This window comes from Ornithorhynchus anatinus, chromosome 2 (genome assembly GCF_004115215.2).
Source record: "Ornithorhynchus anatinus isolate Pmale09 chromosome 2, mOrnAna1.pri.v4, whole genome shotgun sequence".
Classification (NCBI taxonomy): Eukaryota; Metazoa; Chordata; class Mammalia; order Monotremata; family Ornithorhynchidae; genus Ornithorhynchus; species Ornithorhynchus anatinus.
Window position 1 is genome coordinate 138,983,581 of NC_041729.1, and position 14,818 is coordinate 138,998,398.

The 14,818-nt window shown below is 46.9% G+C and overlaps 1 non-coding gene and 1 pseudogene across 1 annotated transcript; one reads left to right on the plus strand and one right to left on the minus strand.

The window, feature by feature from the left end:
• Positions 1 to 223: 223 nt before the first annotated feature.
• Positions 224 to 361, plus strand: LOC114809704. The gene has a single exon (XR_003757481.1). It is a non-coding gene; the product is annotated as a small nucleolar RNA SNORA7 (small nucleolar RNA).
• Positions 362 to 4,351: 3,990 nt separating this feature from the next.
• LOC100082663 lies at positions 4,352 to 5,315 on the minus strand (annotated as a pseudogene).
• Between the last annotated feature and the right edge of the window lie 9,503 nt (positions 5,316 to 14,818).

Sequence of the window (14,818 nt, forward strand, 5' to 3'; positions counted from 1 at the left end):
GTTATTATTGTGACATCACAGGGGACATGTGTGATACTGAAGGTGATGAATGTAATAACACAGGGGCTGTATTTAATATTGAAGGTGATCAGTGTGATATCGCAGGGGATGTGGCGATATAGCAGATAACGTATGGGATAGCACACATGTGGTATGTGATATCAGGTGGTCATTGTGGTATTTCAGGTGATCATTGCGATATCACAGGTGATATACATGATATTTTCACATAGGGTCACACCTGGAGAGTTTCCAGTACTCTACTAGCCTTGACTACTGGAGGGAGAGTCAAGTAGAGGCATACCCATTCCATTCCTAGCTTGGGCTGTGGCTAGTGAATGGAAGACAATCTGCTACAAGACAAAACTCACCTGTTCCGGGCAGCAGCAGCATGGGAGAGAGTTGAGGGCAGAGACTCAAGTTTACTGCATCGAGGGAGGCAATGGTAAACCACTTCCATATTTTTAGCAAGAAAACTCTATGGTCATACTATCAGAACAATTGCAGATGGGAGTGGGTGCTCTCTCATTCACCCCACACATCCAATCCTTCAACACAACCTGCCAGTCTCACCTTCACAACATCGCCAAGATCCACCCTTTCCTCTCCATTCAAACCGCTACCTTGTTAGTACAGTCACTCAACATATCCCGACTGGATTAGTACATCAGCATCCTTTCTGATCTTCCAACCTCCTGTCTCTCCCTACCTCAGTCTATTCTTCATTCTGCTACCTGGATTATCTTTCTACAGAAGCACTCTGGGCATGTCACTCTCCTCCTCAAACATCTCCAGTGGTTTCCTATCAACTTCTGTATGAAGCAAAAACTCCTTACTACTGGCTTCAAAGCTCTCCATCACCTTGCTCTCTCTTACCTCACCTCCCTTCTCTCCTTCTCCAGCCCAGCCCATACACTCTACTCTTCTGCCACTAACCTCCTCAATGTGCCTCTTTCTCGCCTGTCCTGCCATCGACCCATGGCCCACATCCTTCCTCTGGCCTGGAATGCCCTCCCTCCTCACATTCACCAAGCTATCTCATTTCCCCCCTTCAAAGCCCTACTGAAAACTCACCTCCTCCAGGAGGTCTTCCCAGACTGAGCCCTTCTTTTACTCTGCTCCTCCTCCCCTCCCCAATGCCCCTACTTCCTCCCTCCGCTCTACCCTTCCCCCACCCCACGGCACTTGTGTATATATGTACATACTTATTATTCTATTCATTTTATTAATGATGTGCATGTATCTATAATTCTATTTATTTATTTTGATGCTATTGATGTCTGTCTATTTGTTTTGTTGTTTGTCTCCCCCCTTCTAAACTGTGAGCCCATTGTTGAGTAGGGATTGTCTCTACCTGTTGCCAAATTGTACTTTCCAAGCACTTAGTACAGTGCTCTGCACACAGTAAACACTCAGTAAATATGATTGAATGAATGGTGTTACTATCGATTGGAGATGTCTTGACAGCATAAGACAAGACAAAGACACATGATATTGCAGATGATCTGCAGAAAACTAAGAAGTGATGTTCACATGTCAGGAGACAGGAAATACGCAACCCTTTTCTGAAGAAAAATTGCAAGCAGACAGAAATTTATAATGTCATTTCATGAGAACACATGGTTTCTAGAGAAAGGCTTTTGGAGGGAATGGACTAATGATCTGGAGTGCTCAGAACTGGGGGGTTAGTGATTAGATAAAGAGCATATCATGTCTTTAAAAGTAGGGACCAGGAATTTCAGCTAAAACTTGCTCTGGGGATTAACAATGTATAGGGGAAGAATTGGAATGAAGAGCTGTTTTGAGACAGACCCTAGGATATGTGACAGTCTCCTTGGCAGGAGAGAAGCAGGTAATGGGAAGCTGGGATTTAAAATGATGTTGATGATGATAATGATGATGGTGATCAGGTAGTAATGATGATCATGAAGATCCTGTTGGTGATGATTACCTAGAAAATTTTCTTAATGGTTGGGGGTTCGTTCAGAAATGGAGTGACTGAAAATGTCTGAGCCGTCTCCCTGGAACAAGGAAGACCACAATCTGTCCGGTTTGGGGAGGATGGCCGGTATAGTCCTTATTTTCTCAGATTCCCTCTCTCTGCAAGGGAAACACCTCAGAGATTCTGCCTCTTCACCTTCCAATCAATCATATTTATTGAGCACTTATTCTGTGCAGAACACTCTACAAAGAGCTTGGGAGAGTACACCATATCAGAATTGGTAGACCTTTTCCCTGCCCAGAAGGAGCTTAGAGTCCTAGCAGTCTAGAGGTCTACAGGACTGAATGTGTGTGTGTGTGTGTGTGTGTGTGTGTGTGTGTGTGTGTGTGTTTGGTCTTCCATCCCTGGATTCTCTTCCTTTTTTCATTTTCTTCTCTCCCTCACACATTCACGGAAACATCCCTAGTCATAGTCTCCCATCTGCCATCTCTAGCACTTACGTAGTTTTCAATTGTACATTTAGGTATTAACTTTGGTTATTATATGTGAATACTTTCATGTATCTCTCCCAAATTAGAGTGTGAGCTCCCCAATAGGCAGGCAACATGTCATTTGCTGATTTCTACTTGCTTTGAACTCGGGAGGTTCTCAACAAATGCCATTACTACTACTGCATCTGACCCATTGCTCATGCCCTTTCCCTGACAGGAATGCCTTCCTCTTCAAAGCTGCCCAACCGTAACTTTCCCCAACTTCAAAGCCTTCCTGAAACCCCATCGCCTCCAAGAGGGCTTCCCCAATTAAACATTGTTTACCCCTGCTCTGTCTCTTCTGCATCATCTATGCATCTGGATCTGTGACCTTTTGGCATTTGTTATTCACCCCACTCTCAACCCCACAGCACTTAGGTACATATCTTTACACTATAGATTATACATTACTTATTTATTTATATTAATGCCTGTCGTTATGATCGCTATGAGCAGGGAATACGTCTACTAATTCCTTTGTATTGTACTTTTCCAATCACTTAGTACAATGCTCTGCATATAATGTGTTCAATAAATACCACTGATTGATTATTGAATCCTCATTTAACAGTTAAGCCAAATGAGGCTCAGAGAAGTTAAGTGACTTATCCAAGATCACACAGATTCTACTGAGGGATCGGCTGATTGAGAACAGGGAGAAGAAGAGAGAATATGGCCCTTTCTGGGTCTCTGATTTAATGCTCCATGCAAATGTGTCAGCTTCTGGGGAATTAATTGAAAAAAATCAAAGTTGTGAAAAAGGCAATGGATTACTGAAGATGCTGCAGGAAGACCCTTTAGAAAAAACATTTTAATCTCGAAAAAACAGCAAGAATACATTAGATAGTCTATTTGGGGTCAGGGTCCAGGTCAGGGGCACCTATGTGGTGAAAGGAAACACTGGATGGAGACCAGAAGCAACCATTTGATCTCCACAGTCAGAGAAGAGCAAACATGGAACTACTTATTCAGATCAAACAGACTAAATATCCTTCTAGATTGTAAACTCACAGTGGGCAGGGAGCGTGTCTGCCATATCTGTTAAAATGTACTCTCCCAAGCACTTAGTACAGGTCTCTGCACATAGTAAGTGCTCAAGAAATCGTGGCTCAGTGGAAAGAGCACGGGCTTTGGAGTCAGAGGTCATGAGTTCGAATCCCGGCTCTGCCACCTGTCAGTTGGGTGACTGTGGGCAAGTCACAACTTCTCTGTGCCTCAGTTACCTCATCTGTAAAATGGGGTTAAGACTGTGAGCCCCACGTGGGACAACCTGATTCCCCTGTGTCTACCCCAGCGCTTAGAACAGTGCTCTGCACATAGTAAGCACTTAACAAATACCAACATTATTATTATTACTGATTTATTGATTGATCCTACCCTGGCCTGGATTTCCCAGAGAACTGCCTTACCTCTCTCTCTGCGTCACCTGTGGCCCAGACAACATGGACTTCCCCTTGGGGTGTCAGTCAGTCAATCATATTGATTGAGCACTTACTATGTGCAGAGCACTGTACAATAACAGACACATTCCCAACCCACAACGAGCTTAGAGTCTAGAGAGGGAGAGACAGATATGAATATATATTAAATTACAGATAAGTACGTAAGTGCTGTGGGGCTGGGATGGGGACGATGAATAGCAGGAACAAGTCAGAGCGATGTGGAAGGTGGGGAAAAAGAGGAAAGGAGGGCTTAGTCAGGGAAGGTCTCTGGAAGGAGATGTGCATTGAATAAGGCTTTGAAGGGATAAGAATAATTGATTGTGGGGTAGTAGGAGGGAGGGTATTCCAAGCAGGACATGGGCGAGGAGTCAGCCGCAAGATAGAAGAGATCGAGGTACTGAGATGAGATCTAGGTACCTGCAAGCTCCAGGACAGGGTTAGTCATCCCGCTTCACTCCAGGGTCCCAACCTGGGAGAAACACCCTGACCACCTTGTTGCATACCTCCTTAATTTTCACACCATAGATCATGGAGTTGAGCATGGGTGGGAAGAGGAGGTAGAGGTTGGCCAGGAGGATGTGGATGTGGGGTGCCACTCGGACCCCAAATCAGTGACTGTAGAAGGAGAAGAGGGCCGGCATGTAGGAAATGAGGATGATGCAAATGTGTGAGCCACAGGTGCTGAAGGTCTTAGCCCGGGCCTTCTGTGAGGAGAGACGCAAGACGGCTCGCACAATGAGGAAATAGGACAGGCCGATGAACAGCAGGTCCACCCCAATCACCAGCAGGGCCGCGGCCAGGCCGTATACCCAGTTGGCGGTGGTGTCGCCACAGGCCAGCTTGACCACGGCCATATGCTCACAGTAGGTGTGGAAGATGATTGGTCCCGCAGAAAGAGAGCCTCTTGATCAAAAATGGGCAGGGGAACATGAGTAGGGAGCCCCGAGCGATGGCCGCCAGGCCGATCTTGACCATGATGGCATTGGTGAAGATGGCAGCGTACCTCAATGGGTGGCAGATGGCCACATAGCGGTCAAAGGCCATGGCCAGAAGCACGGTGGACTCCATCATGCAGAAGGAGTGGATGAAGAACATCTGGACCAAGCAGGCATTGGTGTCGATTCAGCCAGCGTTGAACCAGAAGATGGAGAGCATTTTGGGTAGGATGGAGGCACAGGCCACCAGATCGATGAGGGATAGCATGCAGAAGAAGAGGTACATGGGCTTGCGTAGGGCAGGCTCTGAGAGGATGGCCAACAGGGTGGTACAGTTGCCCAGGACTGTCACCAGGCAGATGGAACACACAGGTAAGGAGAACCAGAAGGGGACTGACTCGAGGCCAGGGATGCCCAGGAGGAAGAAGACAGAAGGGTCCAGGTTTGTGTGGTTGGCAGACACCATGGCTGGCAAGGCTTTCTCTGGGTCCCACCACTGCTCACATTAGCTGGACACCCAAAGCACAGAAGTCAGAAGGAAATAGAACAAAATGGAGAGAAGAGACCCAAAGATATGTTTTTATCCATCTCTCTGCCTTCAGGAAGAATGGGGCAGAGGAGAACAGATCTTCTTGTCATACCACGGCTTTAAGGAAGGTGAGTCTTCTCCCCGCCACCTCTCGTTTGCCACAGTAGCCTGTACCATTCTTTCACATGTCTCATTATAGGAAAATCTTTCTCTTGTTCTAACCTCAATACTTCCTGTTGATACTTCAGATACCACAGGAAGTATTGGAAGCCAACCTGAAAGAGTGTTTCCTCCAGGAATGAGAATCCCTCTCTCCTTCATCACCACAATCACCCACCAGTTAAGCTGATTGGTTCCCTCTGTTGAGAGACTGTGTACAGAGCTTGTAGGAACTGTTCCCATGTGTCCCCAGGAGAAACGATACTAAGACAGTGTGAGCTCTTGGGGAGAGACACCAGGAGGTGTGAGAGCCCAGACCTGGTGTTCTCAGGGAACCACATCTCCAGCAACAGATAAAACAGAGGAAATGGGTTTTAAAATTTGAAATGGGTTAAAAAGTAGTTTTTAAAGGGAGGTTTTGGAACTCCCTTCTCTCGGGTAGAAGTCATGAGATCCAGAGGAAGCAGTGTGGTGTAATGGATACAGCACGGGCCTGGGAGTCAAAAGGTCATGGGTTTTAATCCTGGCTCCGCCTCAAGTTTGCTGTGTGACCTTGGGCAAATCACTTTGCTTCTCTGTGCCTCAGTTATCTCATCTCTAAAATAGGGATTAAGACAGTGAGCCCCATGTGGAACAGAGACCATGTCCAACCTGATTACCTTGTATCTACCCCAGCCCTTAGAACAGTGCTTGACAATAACCATAATTAATATTATTAGAAAAAGCCTTGATACTGTAAACTCCTTGTGGGCAGAGAACATGTCTTCCAATTCTGTTGTTCCCTCCAGAGCACTTAGTACAGTGCTTCGGACACAATGAACACTCAACAAATACCACTGATTGATTGATTGGGTGGGAGGAATCTTAGGAACAAGGAGATAGGGACAGCTAGCTCAGAGATCAGGGTCTGGAATAGATGGACCTCATCTCTTGGTGAGGTTAAAGTTGTTTTTCGGAGAGGAGGAACACAGCCCCTGCTATCCTTTTCCAGCTACCAACCCTCTCCAATTCTCCCCCACCCCATTAGTTCACTCCCCCTTCTCTACTGGGTGTGCCAGTTCCTTGTAATAATAATACTAATAATAATTACAGTATTTTTTAAACGCTTGCTAATTGCCAAGCACTGTTCTAAGCACTGATATAGATAGAAGTTAGTCAAGTCAGACACAATCCCTGTCCCTGAGGTACAGAGAAATGAAATGACTTGCCCAAAGTCATACAGCAGACATGCTGCAGAGCTACGATTAGAACCAGGTCTTTCTGACTCCTAGATCCGTACTCTAACCTCTAAGCCATGCTGCTTCTCATGCGGGTGGAGTCTGGCCAAGAGGAGTGTTCAGATGTGGCACAGAGTCAGAGGAGAGACCAGGACAAGAGAGCGGGCCCCCAGCTGGTCAGGCTACTCTCCCCACTGGCTGTCTAAACCCACTATACCTGGCTGGCGCTCCAAGTCCTAAGGGCCCAGATCAACACCTCCCCTTTCTGCCTCTTGGCCATGGAAACCCTATTTCTGAGCATTGTCCCAGACAGCACATTCATTTATCAGACTTCTCTGTTATTATTATTAATCATCATCATCATTATATTCGTTAAGCACTTACTAAATATCATGCAGTGTCCTAAGCTCTGTAGTAGTTTCAAGTTGATCAGATTGGACACAGACTCTGTCTCACTTGGGGCTCCTGTCTCTCCCCACTTCAGTCTATACTTCACTCTGCTGCCCAGATTATCTTTTTATAGAAATGTTCTGGGCATGTCACCCACCTCCTCAAAAATCTCCAGTGGTTGCCTATCAACCTCCATATCAAGCAAAAACTCCTCACTATTGGTTTCAAAGCTCTCCAACACCTTGCCCGCTCCTACCTCACCTCCCTTCTCTCCTTCTACATCCCAGCCCACACACTCCACTTCTCTGGTGCTAACCTTCTCAATGGGTCTCGTTCTTGCCTGTTCCATTGTCAAATCCTGGCCCACATCCTACCTCTGGCCTGGAATGCCCTCTCTACTCAAATCTGCCAATCACATTTCCCCCTTTTCAAAGCCCTACTGAAGGCTCTCCTCCTCCAGAAGGCCTCCCCAGAATAAGCCCCCCTTTTCCTCTGTTCCCCCTCCTCTCCCCATCACCCTGACTTGCTCTACCCGTCTCCCCTCTCCACAGCACTTGTGTATATATGCACATACTTATAATTCTATTTATACTAATGATGTGCATATAGCTATAATTCTATTTGTTTATATTGATGCTACTGATTATAATAATGTTGGTATTTGTTAAACGCTTACTATGTGCAGAGTACTGTTCTAAGTGCTGGGGTAGATACAGGGTAATCATGTTGTCCCACGTGAGGCTCATAGTTAATCCCCATTTTACAGATGAGGTAACTGAGGCACAGAGAAGTTAGGTGACTTGCCCACAGTCACACAGCTGACAAGTGGCAGAGCCAGGATTCGAACCCATGACCTCTGACTCCCAAGCCCAGGCTCTTTCCACTATACCACGCTGCTTCTCTGATTCCTGTGCTTGTGCCTGTGATGCCTGATGCCTGTGAACTTGTTTTGATGTCTCTCTCCCCATTTCTAGACTGAGCCCACCGTGGACAGGAATTGTCTATATTTGTTGTTGAATTGTACTTTCCAAGAGCTTAGTACAGTGCTCTGCACACAGTTAGTGCTCAATAAATATGATTGAAAGAATGAATAAGTAGGAGGAAATAGGATTTAATTCCCATCTTACAGATGAGGAAACTGAGGCACAGGTGAGTTAAGTGACTTAAACAAGTCACACAGCTAAGCAATTGGCAGAGCTGGGATTAGAACCCATGTCCTCTGACTCCCAGGCCCTTGCTCTTTCCACTGGGCCATGCTGCTTCTGTTCTATGATGACCCTGGGCAGTCAACCAGTGGCTCTGTCCCTGCAGGAGCAAACCCCCCTGCAGGTGTCTAAAGCAGCTGTGGTCAGTGATGGCCAAAGTGAGGATGGGCCAGCCTTAATGGGGGCCAACTAGTCATTAACCTGGATGGGGTCACTGAGAAAGGCCTGCTGGATTGGGAAGCCCCCAAACTGTCCTTTTCTCATTCCCTCCCTCCTTTCCAACCCTGCTTGCTTTCTAAGGGCTTTCAGGGGGCAAACCGGGGGAGGTCCCAGAGAGGCTGTGCTGGTGACTTCAAATCCCAAAGATGACACTTTCTGATGCACCCGTGGGGGTGGGTGAGGCTCTAGGCACCTCATCAAAGCCTCATCTCTTCAATCAATCAATGGCATTTGTTGAATATGTCTTCTCAAGATGTACCTGGTCTCTATTCCAGTCTCTTTCTCTAGTGTGGATTTTTTTCTCCTGGAGAGAAAATTTGGGGAGAGACCTTTTATTTATTCCCTCAATCAATTATATTTATTGAGCATTTACTAGGTGCAGAACATTATACTAAGCTCTTGGGACAGTAAAATATAATCATATAACAGAGTTGGTAGATACATTCCCTGCCCACAAGTTTACAGTTCAGAGGAGATTCCTCTTCTCTCCCTGAAGCTTGGCCTAGTGGCAAGAGCATGAGCTTGGGAGGCTAGGTCATGGATTCTAATCCCAACTCTGCCACTTGACTTCTGGTGTGGATCTTAGGCAAATCACAACTTCTATGTGCCTCAGTTGCCTTATCTGTAAAATGGCGATTGAGACTGTGAGCTCCATGTAGGACCAGGAATTTGACCAACCTGATATGTTGTATCTAGCCCAACACTTAGAACACTGCTTGGCACATAGTAAGTGCTTAAAAATACCATTATTCCTCTAGCTGGTAAATTCCCTCCAAAGGTCTAATCTTCAATCCCCCTGTCTCCTGACTGGGCCTAGCCAGGGCCTGGGAGTCAGAAAGTCATGGGTTCTAATCCCAGCTCTTCCACTTGTCTGCTAGGTGACCTTGAGCAAGTCACCTCACTTCTCTGGGCCTCAGTTCCCTCATCTGTGAAATGAGCCCCACCTGGGACAGGGACTGTGTCCAACCCGATTTTCTTGTCTCCCCTCCAGCATTTAGTACAGTGCCTGGCACATAGTAAGCACTTCACAAATATCATCATCACCCTTATCCCATCCAAGGAAGCTGAAGATCTGTCTTGTCCTTCTAGATGTATAGAGAAAGGAGTTACAAGGTCTTTCTCCATCCCTCCTCCTTCTTGTTTGAAAATCTTCCCCACCTTTCCTGTCAATAAATCTTTCCAGCCCCTCTAACCTCCAACCCTCCTACTGCAGTTCTCTTCTAGAATGGAACAAGCTTTCCCCAGTTCTCTTAAATCCCAGCAGAGACTCACAAAGCCCATCCATGGCAGCAGTGGTGGTAACTGTGGGATGGAAGGAGCAGGAGAGGAGAGGCAATTTGGGGAGCACAGGATTGCATGGTGGAATGCAGAGTTTAGGTTCTATGTGGGACTCAGTGTAACTAGAGCCTCTATCACCATGCCCTTTCTAGGTCTACCTTCCTGGTTCTGTACAGAACCTCCTGATTGTCCTGGGTTGCCCCCTGGGCCTCCCTCTGTACTCCCCTGCCCTCTCCAAAACCCCAGAGATCTTCTTCCATCACTTAGCCATCCTCCTGCACCTTCCCAGAGAGCCTGAGAGACCCAGCTGGTTTCTTGGGGTGTCACAAGCCCCCTCGCTTGTACCAACAAGGACCTTCGTGGATCGGGGGAGCCTCAGTGTCAGGTAGTAGAGTTCAAACCATACCTCTAATCACCAAGGATACTGTAAAAAAAGTTTTTTACTTAGTTTTATCAGCATGCAAAGGAGTGACACATACACACACTCCCTCACTCCACTCCCCAAAGGGTCTAATACCAGTCTGTGTTCAAAGGAGCCCATTCTGACAGTGCTTCTTCTTTCTACTTCCAAGTGCTGCTGCCTTCTGCTGATCCAATGCTTGTATCTCTCTGTGACTCAGTGTCCCTCAGCCTACATGCTTCTGGTGCTCCCATGCTGCCTCCAAGTGCCTCCTCTTTTGCCATACCTCTGTGCTGCTTCTTTGCATGAACCTCCATGAGATTCAAAACGACTGCCTTTTATCTGCCTTAGGCATATCAGCTGGGGCTCCTCTTGACAGTCATTGATTGGTCCAGGACAGAGAGACAAAGCCTCCCTCCATTCTCTTCTCCCTCCCCCCCCCCCCCCCACCACTGGCCAGCAATCACCTGTCTCAGGCAGAGCCCATCAGTGGCTTCGCAAAGTCCCTTACTTGTTGTTGTTCACGGGATCATAAAAAGTCATTAATAAGGCAGCTTGTTGTGGGCTCACCACATGGGGGTCCTGGAGTCTGGCCTTTCACAGACCTCCTAGAGGAAATATATTTTCTGATTAGGATGTGGAGCAGCATCAGATCCCAGGGACTCCCCAAGCAGCACCCAAACGGTCAGTGCCACCCACCCTCCTTCTGACCACACAAGGCCCTGGTTGGCTCTGTGAGGCCCAGGAAAATGTACAAAGCCCTCGTTGTCTCCCCGCTAGACTATTAGATCAGGCTTCTCACTTATCTCCCTGCTTCCAACTTCTCCCCTCTGCAGTCTGTACTTAACCCTGCTGCTTGGATCATCTTCCTAAAAAGTTGCTAGGCTCAAAAACTTGCATTGGTTACCCATTCCTGCCCATTGTATCAAGTAAAATATCCAGACTGTTGGCATCCTTATTTTTTCCTTACTTAACTCCTCTGTTTGAAAGATCAGGCACCTAGCTCCTCCCAAGAAAACATTCTCACTATCCTTCATTCTCACTTCACCCATTTTCACCGGCCCCTGGCTCATGCCCTCCCTCCATTGACCCCCTTCAAATCTGCCAGATTTACCACCATAACTCTGCCCATCTTCAAAGCTCCCCTGAAAACTCATCTCCTCCAAGAGGCTTTCCCCAGGTCATATAACAATAATAATTGGCCTATTAAATAATAATAATTAATTATCATTAATAATGATAACTGTAGTATTTGTTCACTGCTATGTGCTAGGCAATGTTAAGCAATGGGACAGATAAAATAAAATCATACCAGTCACACTCCCTCCCCTACATTAGACTCTCCATTATACAGGAAAGGAAACTGAGACACACAGAATAAATGCTATGAATTGACTGAAAAATTATTCTTTAACACCCACTGCCTGTAATTACATTTCTCAGAGATCTGAATTCCTTCATTCCCCAAATCCTCAGTTATCCAGGTCTGATACATGAAGCAGACCTTTGAAATTTTGGAGGAATGTGCCTGTCAACTCTACTGTAGTGTAATATTATACTCTCCCAAGTGCTTAAGACAGTACTTAGCACAAAGTGTGAGCACTCAGTAAATGCCACTGATTGGAGCATCAGCTGTGAGTAGTTGCAAAATTCCACAGACGGATTGATTGATTGATTTGGATTGCTATTCATCTAGGTATCAAACAGAAACTCCTTACCATCGGCTTTAAATCACGCAGTCAGCTCTCTCCCATAGACACCTCTCATCTATACTGCCAATGACCCCTTGACCACATTCTGCCTTGGGCCTGGAATGTTGTTCCAGATGTTTAACTCCCTCCTCGAAGCCCGTCTCCCCCATCCCTCTCCCAATTGAACTCTAACTTCTGGAGGAGACAGATATTAAAGTAAATTACAGGTAAGAGAAACAACCAAATATTAGGATATATATAAGTGCTGTGGGAGTAGGAGTGGGAGTGTTTAAAGGGTAGGACTAAGTGCATGGGTGAGGTAGTAGGGAGAGAAAATAGGGTGGGGAAAGAGATCTTAGGAAAGGCTTCTTGGAGGAGATGTCAATCATTCCATTAATGGTTTTTATTGAGTACTTACTGTGTGCAGAGCACTGTGCTAGGTGATTGGAAGAGTTCGTGACAAGTTGGTAGACATGATACTCGTCCACATATAGCTTGCAATCTAAAGAGTGAATGACATTGTTGCCTAATGGAAAGAGTATGACAGGCCTGGGAGGCAAAGGATGTGGGAGAAGCAGCGTGGCTCAGTGGAAAGAGCACGGGCTTGGGAGTCAGAGGTCATGGGTTCTAATCCCAACTCTGCCCCTTGTCAGCTGTGTGACTTTGGGCAGTGGGGGAATCAGGATGGAGTAGTGGATAGAGCACAGGCCCGGGAGTCAGAAGGTCATGGGTTCTAATCTCAGCTGTCATTCATCTGCTGTGTGACCTTGGGCAAGTCAGGTTACTTCTTCTTGATTCTATTTATTGCCATTGTTCTTGTCTGCCTGTCTCCCCCAATAGACTGTAAGCCCGTCAGAGGGCAGGGACTGTCTCTATCACCGATTTGTACATTCCAAGCACTTAGGACAGTGCTCTGCACATAGTAAGCGTTCAATAAATACTATTGAATGAATGAATGAAAGTCAGTTAACTTCTCTGTGCTGCAGTTACCTCATCTGGAAAATGGGAATTAAGACTGGAAGCCCCACGTGGGACAACCTGATTAACTTTTATGTCCCAGCGCTTAGAACAATGCTCGGCACATAGTAAGTGCTTAACAAATATCATCATTATTATTAATCTCAGTTCTGCCACTTACCAACGTGTGACCTAGAGCAAGTCAATTAACTTCTTGGTGCCTCAATACCCTCATCTGTAAAATGGAGAACCAATACCTGTTGTCCCTCTGTTCTATTCATTCAATAGTATTTATTGAGCGCTTACTATGTGCAGAGCACTGTACTAAGCGCTTGGAATGAACAAGTCGGCAACAGATAGAGACAGTCCCTGCCGTTTGACCGGCTTACAGTCTAATCAGGGGAGACAGACAGAGAATAATGGCAATAAATAGAGTCAAGGGGAAGAACATCTCGTAAAAACAATGGCAACTAAATAGAATCGAGGCAATGTACATTTCATTAACAAAATAAATAGGGTAATGAAAATATATACAGTTGAGCAGACGAGTACAGTGCTGAGGGGATGGGAAGGGAGAGGGGGAGGAGCAGAGGGAAATGGGGGGAAAAGAGGGTTAAGCTGCGGAGAGGTGAAGGGGGGGGGTGGTAGAGGGAGTAGAGGGAGAAGAGAAGAGGAGCTCAGTCTGGGAAGGCCTCTTGGAGGAGGTGAGTTTTAAGTAGGGTTTTGAAGAGGGGAAGAGAATCAGTTTGGCGGAGGTGAGGAGGGAGGCCATTCCGGGACTGCGGGAAGACGTGGCCCAGGGGTCGACGGTGGGATAGGCGAGACCGAGGGACGGTGAGGAGGTGGGTGGCAGAGGAGTGGAGCGTGTGGGGTGGGCAGTAGAAAGAGAGAAGGGAGGAGAGGTAGGAAGGGGCAAGGTGATGGAGAGCCTTGAAGCCTAGAGTGAGGAGTTTTTGTTTGGAGCGGAGGTTGATAGGCAACCACTGGAGTTGTTTAAGAAGGGGAGTGACAGGCCCAGATCGTTTCTGCAGGAAGATGAGCCGGGCAGCGGAGTGAAGAATAGACTGGAGCGGGGCGAGAGAGGAGGAAGGGAGATCAGAGAGAAGGCTGACACAGTAGTCTAGCCGGGATATATCGAGAGCCTGTAGCAGTAAGGTAGCCGTTTGGGTGGAGAGGAAAGGGCGGATCTTGACGATATTGTAAAGGTGAAACCGGCAGGTCTTGGTAACGGATAGGATGTGTGGGGTGAACGAGAGAGACGAGTCAAGGATGACACCGAGATTGCGGGCCCGAGAGACGGGAAGGATGGTCGTGCCATCCACAGTGATAGGGAAGTCTGGGAGAGGACCAGGTTTGGAAGGGAAGATGAGGAGCTCAGTCCTGCTCATGTTGAGTTTTAGGTGGCGGGCCGACATCCAGGTGGAGACATCCTGGAGGCAGGAGGAGATGCGAGCCTGAAGGGAGGGGGAGAGGACAGGGGCAGAGATGTAGATCTGCATGTCATCTACGTAGAGATGGTAGTCAAAGCCGTGAGAGCAAATGAGTTCACCAAGGGAGTGAGTGTAAATGGAGACTGGGAGGTCCATGTGAGACAGAGACTACGGCATCTATTTACCCCAAAGCATACTACAGTACTTGACACAACATAAGCACTTAATAAATCAGGTTGAATATAGTCTCTGTTCCACATGAGGCTCACACACTTAATCCCCATTTTACAGATGAGATAACTGAGTCACAGAGAAGTGAAGTGACTTGACCAAGGTCACACAGAAGACAAGTGGCAGAGCCAGGATGAGAATTCATGACCTCTAACTCCCAAGCCCGTTCTCTTAGAAGATAAAGCCCTAGGCTGGGAGTCAGAAGGTCATGGCTTCTTATCCTGGCTCTGCCACTTGTCTGCCTTGTGATCTTAGGCAAGTCA